General features: G+C 39.9%; 1 protein-coding gene across 1 annotated transcript in view; it reads left to right on the forward strand.

Moving 5' to 3' along the window:
- The window catches only part of spag9b (sperm associated antigen 9b), a 146,665-nt gene that overhangs the window by 108,955 nt on the left and 25,295 nt on the right, over positions 1–12,415 (forward strand). The window lies entirely within an intron of this gene.

Below are 12,415 nucleotides of genomic sequence, written 5' to 3' on the forward strand. Positions count from 1 at the left end.
TTATACAGGGTGTCTGGGACTGTGCCAGGTTAAACAGGTTTGAGGTGTTGTGTGAATGTGCTGAACATTCCATTCTCTCCCCTTTGCTGTTATAGTAACCTCTTCTGAGAAGGCTTTCCATTAGATTTTGAAGTGTGGCTGTGGGGATTTGCTTATTCAGCTACAAGAGCATTCAGGCCCTGGTGTTAGGAGAGGAGGTCTGGGGTGCAGTCAGCATTTCAGTTCATCCCAAAGGTGTGTACAATGGTGCTTGAAAGTTTGTGAACCCTTTAGAATTTTCTATATTTCTGCATAAATATGACCCAAAACATCAGATTTTCACACAAGTCCTAAAAGTAGATAAAGAGAACTCAGCTAAATAAATGAGACAAAAATATTATACTTGGTCATTTATTTATTGAGGAAAATGATCCAATATTACATATCTGTGAGTGGGAAAAGTATGTGACCCTTTGCTTTCAGTATCTGGTGTGATCTCCTTGTGCAGCAATAACTGCAACTAAATGTTTCCAGTAACTGTTGATCAGTCCTGCACACCGGCTTGGAGGAATTTGAGCCCGTTCCTCTGTACAGAACAGCTTCAACTCTGGGATGTTGGTGGGTTTCCTCACATGAACTGCTCGCTTCAGGTCCTTCCACAGCATTTCAATTGGATTAAGGTCAGGACTTTGACTTGGCCATTCCAGAACATTAACTTTATTCTTCTTTAATCATTCTTTATAGAACGACTTGTGTGCTTAGGGTCGTTGTCTTGCTGCATGACCCACCTTCTCTTGAGATTCAGTTCATGGACAGACGTCCTGACATTTTCCTTTAGAATTCGCTGGTATAATTCAGAATTCATTGTTCCATCAATGATGGCAAGCCGTCCTGGCCCAGATGCAGCAAAATGGGCCCAAACCATGATACTACCATCACCACGTTTCACAGATGGGACAAGGTTCTTATGCTGGAATGCAGTGTTTTCCTTTCTCCAAACATAACGCTTCTCATTTAAACCAAAAAGGTATATTTTGGTCTCATCCGTCCACAAGACATTTTTCCAATAGCCTTCTGGCTTGTCCACATGATCTTCAGCAAACTGCAGACGAGCAGCAGTGATCTTTTTGGAGAGCAGTGGCTTTCTCCTTGCAACCCTGCCATGCACACCATTGTTGTTCAGTGTTCTCCTGATGGTGGATTCATGAACATTAACATTAGCCAATATGAGAAAGGCCTTCAGTTGCTTATAAGTTACCCTGGGGTCCTTTGTGACCTTGCCGACTATTACACGCCTTGCTCTTGGAGTGATCTTTGTTGGTCGCCCACTTCTGGGGAGGGTAACAATGGTCTTGAATTTCCTCCGTTTGTACACAATCTGTCTGACTGTGGATTGGTGGAGTCCAAACTCTTTAGAGATGGTTTTGTAACCTTTTCCAGCCTGATGAGCATCAACAACGCTTTTTCTGAGGTCCTCAGAAATCTCCTTTGTTCATGCCATGATGCACTTCCACAAACATGTGTTGTGAAGATCAGACTTTGATAGATCCCTGTTCTTTAAATAAAACAGGGTGCCCACTCACACCTGATTGTCATCCCATTGATTGAAAACACCTGACTCTAATTTCACCTTCAAATTAATTGCTAATCCTAGAGGTTCACATACTTTTGGTTTATGCTTCAATCCTGAGCTGTACTGTTTTGAATAGATTCACCTTGAGGTTTGTGTCTGTGTTATTGATGGACTTCATGAAACAAGCTGATGTGGAGATTAGATTTCAGCTTCTGGAAGCAAAACTAAAGCCAAAAATGCTTTCAGTGGCAGACTGACTATTACTGATTGCTAATGTGATCAAAGACGAGGCTTTAATGGAATTATTGCAAAAGTTTGCCGCACTATTTTCTTGCCTCTTGCTGGATCACATGTGAAATAGATATTATTAAAGCCTGTTGTAAGTAAATGTTTTTTGCCTTTTTGTCCTTTTAAAACCGTGCCTAATTTTTCTTTGTGTTTTTTATGGACTCGGGTTAGTTTCTTAAAGGTCTCATTGCATCGTTTTTTCATTAATTGTGCGGTGGTCTCTGGTATGAATGAATGCCCTGTGAGCCGGTTTTGGTGAAAAAAAATGCTGTGGTTCTCCTGTTTCAGGCTGTTCTAGTTTGGTGGAGGAGCGGGTGGCGGGAGAGCGACAGGATTTCAGCTCTTACTCATTAATATTCATGACATGTAAACGTGTTACCTCTGATTGGCTAACAGCACTGTGACGCTACCTCCAGTGGGTCAGAACAAGCGGATGTGGGTGGCTTTGTAAAAACTGTTTTGATTGGCTATTATGGTCTCGACGTCGATGTTTTGACCAATAACAATGTAGATAACACGAATTTTACATCACATTCAACGAGATTTAAACAAGACTAAAGATGGCGACTTACAAATAATGTGTAAACATCGTTGGCGTTAATAAAGTTTGAACAGCATGAAGGAACATACCCCAACCCCCCGAAATTAATAAAAAAAAAAAATCTCAACAGATTTGGCATAATATAAAAAGGTCGTTTTTTACTCAGAAAAAGCAGAACTCTCATCCCTGCCTAGCTTGTGACCATGTCATGCATGCTAACGTGGAGAATATGAACATGCTATTTTGTAATAAAAACCTTCGAACAAAAAGTTCATGTTTTACTTACAGCTTGTGAGCTGGTGGTCGATCGTCTTGACTACAGATCCAGGGATTAAAAACAACCTTGAAGCAAAACCACTACTGAAGGCACCGAAGTTTGAAAAGTCACTGTGGTTGAAATGATCAGAACACAGTACTAACGCTACATTATACTTCGCTGGTGGTGTTCCAAAGATAAATTCCAACCATTTCTTCTTCACCTCTTCTATCTTGGGCAAGAAATGCAATGTTGATGTGTTACTGCCACAAATAACACAGGCACGAACTTGTTCAGACATGTTTTCAACTTGCTGTTAGGTCCTCTTCGTTAGCGACTGACGAGATGGGCTCTGCTATCTCTCCTCGCGCTTAAATCCGAACTTTCTTCCCGTGGGCGGTCGCAAGCCAAGGTGGGCGAGGCCATGAATACTAATTTTCGAAGTGACGCAAGTTCGTAGGGCTTTTTCAGATTTGCTCGTTTTTCCGACTACTTTCTTTCGTAAGCTAATACAGGGAATGGGAGTAGAATTACATTTTCACATGCAGCATGCATATGCAACTCGGAGTGAACTATGGTATTTCAAAAAGAGCCAGTATTAAACGTTTTTGGTGGAAGGGCACCTTTAATTCAGTTAAATTTTCTTAAGATTCAGATTTTTCGGCTGTCTTGCATGCGCTTTTTTTTTTTAAAGATTTTTTTTGGGGCTTCCTTCACCTCCATTGGACAGGACAGTGCAGAGACAGGACAGGAAATGAGCGGGAGAGAGAGACGGGGAAGGATCGGTTAACGACCTCGGGTCGGAACCGAACCCGGGTCCCCCAATCCACGGCATGGCGCCCCAGCCACCCGAGCCACGACGCCCCTTGCATGCGCTGTTCTTTTCAAGGTTTATCCACAGATTTTCAATGATGTTTAGGTTGGAGGACTGTGAGGGCCAAAGGAAAACCTTCAGTTTGCACCTCTTTAAGGTAATCCGTTGTGGATTTTGAGGTGTGTTTAGGATTGCTGTCCTGTTATAGAAGTCATCCTCTTCCTATCTTCAGTATTTTTACACACAGTGTGATGTTTGCTTCCATAATTTGCTGCTATTTAATTGAATTCATTCTTCCCTCTATCAGTGAAATGTTCCCTGTGCCACTGGCTGCAACGCACTGGCTTGTTTAGATGTCCTTTTGCAAACTTCCATCCATCCATTATCTGTAGCTGCTTATCCTGTACAGGGTCGCAGGCAAGCTGGAGCCTATCCCAGCTGACTACGGGTGAAAGGCGGGGTACACCCTGGACAAGTCGCCAGGTCATCACAGGGCTGACACATAGACACAGACAACCATTCACACCTACGGTCAATTTAGAGTCACCAGTTAACCTAACCTGCATGCCTTTGGACTGTGGGGGAACCTGGACCACATTGGGAGAACATGCAAACTCCACACAGGAAGGCCCTCGCTGGCCACGGGGCTCGAACCCAGACCTTCTTGCTGTGAGGCGACAGTGCTAACCACTACACCACCGTGCCGCCCCTTTGCAAACTTCTGATGCTGAATTTTGTAGTGAGGACGCAGGAAAGGTTTTCTTATGATGACTCTTACATGAGGGTCATCTTTGTGCAGGTGTTGCTACACAGCAGAACAGTGCACTGCCACTCTAGAGCCTGCCAAATCTTCCTGAAGGTCTTTTGCAGTCAAACAGGGGTGTTGATTTGTCTTTGTAGCAATCCTGCAAGCAGTTCTCTCAGTTTTCTTGGGTCTTCCAGACCTCAAATTGACTGCACCATTCCTGTTAACTACCATTTCTTAATTACATTATGAACAGAGGAAATGGCTACCTGAGCACTTTGCTATCTTTTTATTCTATCCACATTCACTGGATATGAGTGTGCTCGGATTGGCTACTCTACTACTAGGCCATCAGCTTATGTATCATGAGTAGAGAAAAACAAAATGGCAGAGCGTGTTGCTGAACCAACCAAGGACGAAATAAAAAAAACTACTCGAAAACAAAACCCCCAAAACAAATTTTAGAATGAAAATATTTGATGGTAAGAACGTATTATTATTATTATTATTATTATTATTATTATTGCATTTTCCACAAATTGCTGCTGTCATTTCGCCAGTTTGTTTACATTCTTCATATTTGAGCATTAAATGTTTGTTTATTTATTTATTTATTTATTTATTTATTTATTTTTATATATTGTTTTTAAAGACTGGTTCAAAAGATCCAAAAAGTTTGAAAATTGCATTACTGAAATTTCCAAGGAAGAATTAAATAAATCTCTAAAGCTATTCTATACCTTGGCACAACAGCAAGATGACACTTTCTACAAAAAAAACAAACAAACCACTACCACTGAAGTCAGTTCATGCAGCCATCAATAGGTTTTTAAGAAGTCTGCCTAAGCGGAAATAATTTTTGCAGACGTTTTGCATCAAGGTTTTATTTATTGAATTTGCTAAAAATAAAAATGCTTTGTTTCTCAAAATCCAGTGAAGGTGGATATAATCAGTGCTATTTACCAGCTGGGAGGTCTGTATTGTGAAATACCGTGACTGAGGTCTTGAAAGTACTGACAGAGGTCAGTATTTAAGGCCGAGGTCACAGTATTTCACCATATGGACCGACCTTAAGCTGATAAATAATATATTTTTTTCTTTACCAAATTCTAACAGAAAACGAGAGCGCCCGAAAGGGAAAACCGAGCCGAGCCGCCATTTTGAATCCTCATTCATGGCTGTAATGCAAATGGCTTCCTCCTCGGTATACAAGTGCACTTCCATGGCAGGAAAAAAACTACATTTTGCCGCCTATGTAGTCCCCTATTTATACAAAACTGAGTCATTCAGGATTCAGCCATGTTTTTGCTCGACCAAAGTTATACAGTATTATGACCTTTATATTGCATAAATGAAGCCATTTGGTGAAACTTTGAAGAAGAGATTGTACTGGTTTAAAGTTTTTACCAAATGTAATATTATGTATTAGGATAACATGGTCCAAAATGGGCCTCATTAACTAATGAGATCAAACTGTTAGCAAGTTACAGGTTTTAGCTTCTCCTGAAATGTTTTCTTTTATTTTGTCTTCCTCAGGGTAGTAAAACTCACTTTCGCTGTGAACACTGTCGTTATCGCTATCCATGATGTAAAATTAATGCTATTCTCCTGAGAAATAATATTTTTTTTTCTTTACCAAATTCTAGAAGAAAACGGGAGCGCCTGAAAGGGAAAACCGAGCTGAGCTGCCATTTTGAATCCTCATTCACAGCTGTAATGCAAATTGCTTCCTCCTCGGTATACAAGTGCACTTCCATGGCAGGAAGAAAACTACATTTTGCCGCCTATGTAGTCCCCTATTTATACAAATAGGAGTCATTCAGGATTCAGCCATGATTTTGCTCGGTGTTTGCAAGTTAGCGGTTTTTAGCTTTCTCCTGAAATGTTTTCTTTTATTTCTTCTTCCTCAGGGTAGTAAAACTCGCTTTCGCTGTGAACACTGTTATCACCATCCATGATGTAAAATTAATGCTGTTCTCCTGAGAAATGCTGGCAAAAATTTATAAGATTTTGGATAATCTTATAAATAAAACTTATTTAAAAAAAAAAAAGATAAATGTTGACAAAAAATGCTACTATGTTTGTTGTTATTGTGAACGAGCGAGTCGCCAGAGGTCCGTAATTAGGGTCCGTACTGTAGGATACAGACCCGCTTGCCAGCCAATCAGAGAGCAGGATTTGGACCGCAAAAAAAAAAAAAAACAGTTATTCTACTCAACCTTGTCGTACATGGCTCATAGCCAACTTGGCGCTATGCACCTCGTTGGCTGTCGGCTCATGTAGGACTCGATTTCTTGGAATAATTGTTAACTAGCCTTCCCTTGCTTAGTGGGCATCAATTATTTTAGTTTTCAGAGTGTTAGGCAGCTGCTAAAAGGAGCCCATTGCTGCTGATTGTTTGGACAAGGTTTAAGGAGTCATGGCATTTTATGAAGCTTTGAAATCTGTATTACCTGGCCTTTAACAGTGATTGTGAACAAGCCATTGCCCTAGCAAGCTAATGAAGGTCTGAGACTTTAGTAAAGGTTATGTGAGAGCTCAATTTTAGCTCAAAGTCACAGACATTTTGACTAGGGGTGCCCAAACTTTTATACAACCCCGATTCCCAAAAAGTTGGGACAAAGTACAAATTGTAAATAAAAACGGAATGCAATGATGTGGAAGTTTCAAAATTCCATATTTTATTCAGAATAGAACATAGATGACATATCAAATGTTTAAACTGAGAAAATGTATCATTTAAAGAGAAAAATTAGGTGATTTCAAATTTCATGACAACAACACATCTCAAAAAAGTTGGGACAAGGCCATATTTTCCACTGTGAGACATCCCCTTTTCTCTTTACAACAGTCTGTAAACGTCTGGGGACTGAGGAGACAAGTTGCTCAAGTTTAGGGAGAGGAATGTTAACCCATTCTTGTCTAATGTAGGATTCTAGTTGCTCAACTGTCTTAGGTCTTTTTTGTCGTATCTTCCGTTTTATGATGCGCCAAATGTTTTCTATGGGTGAAAGATCTGGACTGCAGGCTGGCCAGTTCAGTACCCGGACCCTTCTTCTACGCAGCCATGATGCTGTAATTGATGCAGTATTTGGTTTGGCATTATCATGTTGGAAAATGCAAGGTCTTCCCTGAAAGAGACGTCGTCTGGATGGGAGCATATGTTGCTCTAGAACCTGGATATACCTTTCAGCATTGATGGTGTCTTTCCAGATGTGTAAGCTGCCCATGCCACACGTACTAATGCAACCCCATACCATCAGAGATGCAGGCTTCTGAACTGAGCGCTGATAACAACTTGGGTCGTCCTTCTCCTCTTTAGTCCGAATGACACGGCGTCCCTGATTTCCATAAAGAACTTCAAATTTTGATTCGTCTGACCACAGAACAGTTTTCCACTTTGCCACAGTCCATTTTAAATGAGCCTTGGCCCAGAGAAGACGTCTGCGCTTCTGGATCATGTTTAGATACGGCTTCTTCTTTGAACTATAGAGTTTTAGCTGGCAACGGCGGATGGCACGGTGAATTGTGTTCACAGATGATGTTCTCTGGAAATATTCCTGAGCCCATTTTGTGATTTCCAATACAGAAGCATGCCTGTATGTGATGCAGTGCCGTCTAAGGGTCCGAAGATCACGGGCACCCGGTATGGTTTTCCGGCCTTGACCCTTACGCACAGAGATTCTTCCAGGTTCTCTGAATCTTTTGATGATATTATGCACTGTCGATGATGATATGTTCAAACTCTTTGCAATTTTACACTGTCGAACTCCTTTCTGATATTGCTCCACTATTTGTCGGCGCAGAATTAGGGGGATTGGTGATCCTCTTCCCATCTTTACTTCTGAGAGCCGCTGCCACTCCAAGATGCTCTTTTTATACCCAGTCATGTTAATGACCTATTGCCAATTGACCTAATGAGTTGCAATTTGGTCCTCCAGCTGTTCCTTTTTTGTACCTTTAACTTTTCCAGCCTCTTATTGCCCCTGTCCCAACTTTTTTGACATGTGTTGCTGTCATGAAATTTCAAACGAGCCAATATTTGGCATGAAATTTCAAAATGTCTCACTTTCGACATTTGATATGTTGTCTATGTTCTATTGTGAATATAATATCAGTTTTTGAGATTTGTAAATTATTGCATTCCGTTTTTAGTTACAATTTGTACTTTGTCCCAACTTTTTTGGAATCGGGGTTGTACATGTATGCGCATATGGTGAATTGAAGTGTTGAAGGTGAACTTACTGTTTGTATATCAGTAGTGGATGAATTTTTCACGAGGTGTAGAGATTGTGTGACAGAAGGGAAATCTTGGTCCAGTTGAATAGAACAGGGTTATGAGATGATTTGTGTTCTGAGATTTCTTGACAACTGGACGTTATTAAAAGCCAACCCGATTTCTCAGTTGCTTTAATCCCTACCTTGGATTCAACAACACAAAGGAGTGTTCATGTTGCTCCGCCTCCCGTTGCAGAGATACAGGCTGTCCTTTGTGATCTCTATGACTCGACGTTTCTCACAGATTTACCATCTCATACACAAGGCGGCCTGTTTTGTCTGCATGAAAGAATTCAAGTGGGACACACCATAATATTACCAAGCTTACCTCAGGGTTCTTTTTTTTGGGGGGGGGGCAAAACAAATGCCATGCTTACAATGGTGGGCAGACGCTGCCATGACAACAAGAAAGGGTACCATAGCATGTTGCAAACGGGTGGCGACCCAGCATCAGGCATCTCTTTTTATGTGTGTGAGACTTTGAAAAGCAGAGTGGGAGGAGAAAGGGGAGCGGGCCTTGAGCATTCAGGCTGCTGTGAAGTGCATCACATACAGGATTATTTGTTGCTGCATAACATTAATTTTAATGAGACGCATGCTCTTCGTCAGGCATACAGATGCAGTCAATTTTTGTTTGACAAGGCCGTATTGATAAAACGTCGTTACTATAACTGTTCAAAGACAAGGTTGTGTTCTGCTTCAGCTTATTAGACAGTTATTAATTGGTGTCCACCAAAACAAGCAGTCTGAGAGAAATGCAGCGAGTCCTGAATATTTGGCCCGAAGCGGGGAACGAGACGGTAAATGTTGGTAGTGCACAGAAAGTTTCAAATTGGTATTTCTTTATCTGATCTGTTATTTTCTGCTGGCTTCATGTTCTCAGTGATCGGGTGATTTTTGTGTTTTTGTTCACCACTATTTCTAACCGATGAATGAAAGAGTACCTTTTTCACCCCCAGCCGTAACCACCAGTATTTTTAATTATCTGCAGTGTGAATGCAAACCAAATAGCAAATAAAAAACCAAAAAGACCAAGTTTGTTCCGATTTGAACGCTGCAAACAGACTAAAGTACTCAAAGATGAATGCTAGCTAGAATAGAATCAGCTAGAATAGCTGCTTACTGTTTCATATGCTGACTTACATTTTCTCTTCACACGTCTCTATCGTAATTACAAGTAAAAGCATGGATTAAAATTTAAATCAGAAATAAGAAAATCAGGAAATTTACACCAAAAAAAAAATGGTGCTATGTGATTTTTTTTTTTATACCATTTTTTTCCACCAATCACCATTATGTTTGAATAAGGAGATCTTAAGATAACTTGAATGTGCTTTAATGCCATTTATTTATTTTTTAATTGGCAAAAGATGTCATCTGTTATTTATAAACTGGTCTATAATACAGTTTGACTACCTTCACACCAGCTGAGATATCTGTACTTGGAAATGGTTGATGCAAGGGTCATGATCAACAGGTGACATGAATTAAGTCACTTCATGTCTTAAAGTAATGACAGGGCTCGACATTAAGGACTGCCCGATTGCCCGGAGCAAGTGAAACATGCATTCGGGCAAGTGGGATATGTCCCCGACATGCCCGACTGGACAAGTTGGAATGAGCATATATTACAAACTAGCACCACAAAAATTAGACTTTTTGATCTTTTATTTTAGTTCCTAAAAGCGTCCCTCACAATGTACTTTTCTTTGGTTATATCATCTACCTCTATGTTTATTAAAAAAAAAAAAAACACACCACGCTGCGTCATGACAGACTGGCTGCACTGATTCAGTGACAGGTTGCCAGGTCTGTATAAAACACCCACAACCTACACACTTGACAATAATTTAAAACTCAAACATTTTCCAGTCTGTCATGACGCAGCATGGGTTTTATTTTTTATTTTTTTAAACCTAGAAGTGGATGATACAAAAAACCCAAACAAACCCTGATATATAAATATTCTCAAACACATTACTGTTCAAAAGTCTTGGCATCCTATTGTTTTCTTCATACAAACTTTGTTATAGATTTCCATTTTATGATTTCTACATTGAGTAATGAACCTACAGTCTGAGAGTTCTACACAAACACACTGAACTTTACAACAGCTGCACGCATGTGAAATGGAAATAAATCGACTAAGGCAGGAAAAACTGTTTTGGATAAAATTGTTATTGTCTGTTAGCAGTAAAAAGTAACCAGTAACCAAACTTGATGATAAACTTAATCAATAACCAAACTTCAATTCAATGTGTGATCTTCATTTTATGTTGCAATTCACAACTATTCTATGGTTTTCCTAAAAAAAAAAAGTAGTACTCGCAAAATGGGGTGGCAAGTGATGATAATATTGGGGGGCAAGTGGAAATTAACCCCCACTTGCCCCCCAGGGCAAGTGGGCTTAAAAGTTAATGTCGAGCCCTGAATGATGGATGTCATTTCTCTTTACTTAGTTTATAATACATAGGGCCAAATTACTCAATTCTGATTGGTCAATCAAGGAGGGCTTTTTTTTTCCTTAACACGGGGCCGTATTTCTGAAATGCTATTGGCTAGTTCGTTGCTTGGTTAAATTTATAACGATGAATGGTATTTGTAATTCCTTTTAGATCAAGCACGGAGTTTTCTTGCATTTAGCAATCAGCTTTTGTAAAGACGTTCCAATAAAATTTTGTAAACCACTTTCAAAATCCTCGTGTCGTGTCGCCGTGTCATGATGAAAGACGCTTTAGAAACTGATTCAAACGTGCAAGGTAGTCTTGCACCCTGATTGGTTCAGAAAACGTGAATGACAAATGTATGAATTTGGCCCTATATATTATAAACCAGTAATCGTATGGTTCCTCGTAAAATTAAGGATCAATTTCACTCGTGATTTCAAAGTTTTCGACGAGGGCAATTTTCAAAACTTCGAAATCGCTCGTGAAATTAATCCTTAATTTTACTTGGCCCCATACGATTACCTATACTAATCAGTTCTTGAGATAATATGGATTACTACAGTTATGTAACAGGGCTATTTACTGTATGTTTATTATTTACGATTTTGTGTTTGATCTCAAACGCATTAAGAAGGCAAGAAATTGCACTAGTTAACTTTTGACGAGGCACCTGCTAATTGAAAAGCATTCCAGGTGACTACCTCATGAAGCTGGTTAAGGTAACGCCGATAGCGTGAAAAGCACCATCAAGGTAAATAGCGACTACTTTTAAAGAATCTAAAATATGAAATATTTAAAACACTTTTTTTTTTTTTTTTGTTTACCACACAATTCCACACAATTCCATTTGTTGTTATTTCATAGTTTTGTCTTCAGTATTATTCAATGTAGAAAATAGTCAAGATATGGAAAAACTAATCAGGAAAAAAAGATTAGGCCAGTGGATCCATGTGAAGGCACCTCTTTCTCTCTGGGCAGCTGGAAGCAGCTGAAAGCAAGAATAAGAGTTCATACGGGACTTTGGATTTTCCCTGGACCGATATGAGTAAGGTAGCTGTCAGTTGCATCATGAGCCTCACGGTAGCTGCAGTCCAAATTAATTTGTGATCTTTGGCCAGTTAATGCTTCTAACTCCATATCGTCTTAAATTCTTAGACAATCTGCATGCAGCCATTTGAATTTGTGTGTGAGAGCGCAAGCGTGTTAATGAATGAAATGTCAGTAGTGATTGCTGGTAATCTATAGTGTTTCAAGCCATTAGACAGAAACATAGTATAACTTGGTTGCATGTAACATCTGTGTAGTTGCGCGTGATTTACCTTTTTCCTGTTTTTATTTATGCTTTTGGTGGTGAATCCCCTCCAGTTTTGTAATTCACTCAATAGGCATTTCTTAAATGCACGTTTGCAGTGTTTAACTTATCTGTCCAGTGATGTCTGCAAACTTGGCTATCCTTGCCTACCTCTGAACTCTCTTCTGTAGATGTACTGTGCG

The sequence above is a fragment of the Neoarius graeffei genome, chromosome 14 (genome assembly GCF_027579695.1).
Source record: "Neoarius graeffei isolate fNeoGra1 chromosome 14, fNeoGra1.pri, whole genome shotgun sequence".
In the NCBI taxonomy this organism is placed as follows: domain Eukaryota; kingdom Metazoa; phylum Chordata; class Actinopteri; order Siluriformes; family Ariidae; genus Neoarius; species Neoarius graeffei.